The sequence below is a fragment of the Bison bison genome, unplaced genomic scaffold (assembly GCF_000754665.1).
Source record: "Bison bison bison isolate TAMUID 2011002044 unplaced genomic scaffold, Bison_UMD1.0 scf7180017845820, whole genome shotgun sequence".
Classification (NCBI taxonomy): domain Eukaryota; kingdom Metazoa; phylum Chordata; class Mammalia; order Artiodactyla; family Bovidae; genus Bison; species Bison bison.
This window is the reverse complement of record NW_011476393.1, coordinates 4802-6157: the sequence shown is the minus strand read 5'-3', so window position 1 is coordinate 6157 and position 1356 is coordinate 4802. Positions and strand designations below refer to the sequence as shown.

Sequence of the window (1356 nt, the reverse complement as noted above, 5' to 3'; positions counted from 1 at the left end):
TTCCCAGATATAAATCTTGCCCAAGTCATTCAGAGGTGAAAGGCAATGTTTTCACTAGCTACATGGAACACAGGGGTGTGTGTGATATGAATTCTTAATTGTGATAGGAAAAAACTTACTTTCTTTTAGGGATCCCATCAATGCTATTGGGAAATTGTGGTAGGTTTCCTAGAGGTAGCTGGGAAAATTGCAGTTATTTAATCCTGGGAAAGACACCACAGTATAAATGAGATACAGTTGCTTTTTAAGCTTTGTCATTAACATTTTCACTTCTCTCAATCCCTATTCTCCCTCATAGTATCTTCTACAGAATTTCTAGAGATCTTTGGAATCAATCTTGCATGTGTGCATGCTAAGTCACTCAGTCATGTCCAACTCTGCGACCCTATGGACTGTAGCCTGCTGGGCTCCTCTGTCCACGGGATTTTCCAGGCCAGAATACTGGAGTGGGTTGCCATTCCCTTCTCCAGGGGATCTTCCCGACCCAGGGATTGAACCCACCTCTCTAATGTCTCCTGCATTACAGGCAGATTCTTTACCACTGGCACCACTTGTAAAGCAAAGCAAAACAAAAACCCAGACCAGATGATAGTCAAGGTTCTTTCAGAAAATCTGTGACTTGTGTCAACATCATTAGATAAGCTTACATCTAGAGGATTTCATCTAATGAAATTCTGAGAAATTTTACTAAAAAGTGTGCCCAAGTGAAAATAATTAAGATTATGCACAGCTATTTTAATTTCCCAGGTGGTACAGTGGTAAAGAATCTGCCTGCAAATGCATGAGATGCAAGAGACGTGGGTTTGATCTCTGGGTCTGGAAGATCCCCTAGAGAAGGAAATGGCAACCCACTCCAGTAGGCTACAGTCCATGGGGTTGCAAAGAGTTGGACATGACTTAGCCACTGAATATGCACACACAAAACAGCTATTTAAAAGGACTGGAATTTTAACCCAGCCATTTATTAGCTATGTAACCTTAGGCAAAACCACCTAGCTACTCTTTTATTTAGTTTCTGTACCCATAAAATAGAGTTAATAATAAACCACTTAGCACAGGCCCTGACATATAGTAAGTACTCAGTAAGTTATCAGTTTTTAACCTGAAAGTTATTGTTTAATTTAACATTTGCTCCTCCAACGTGTGACTTCCTAACTTCTACTGTCTAGATAACCATGCAAATCATAGGGAAGTCTATGAAAGATAAACGCACAGATCAGTGCCAGCAATGGGTTAGAGGAATTTTGTTGGATTGAATAAATAAGTTTAGACAAAAGACACTAGTTACCCTATGAAGAGACTTATTACCTCTGGTTTGAAATTGGTAGGTATAAAAAGCCAGTTAGGAAGTTAAGG

General features: G+C 39.7%; 1 protein-coding gene across 1 annotated transcript in view; it reads right to left on the bottom strand.

Annotated features, from left to right (window-relative positions):
- CLIC2 (chloride intracellular channel 2) overlaps nt 1-144 on the bottom strand; it is a 22563-nt gene extending 22419 nt beyond the window's left edge. Inside the window, exon 1 of the mRNA XM_010837304.1 lies at nt 120-144. The gene's annotated coding sequence lies outside the window, so the exon portion shown is untranslated. The remainder of the gene's footprint in view (nt 1-119) is intronic.
- Nucleotides 145-1356: the final 1212 nt, after the last annotated feature.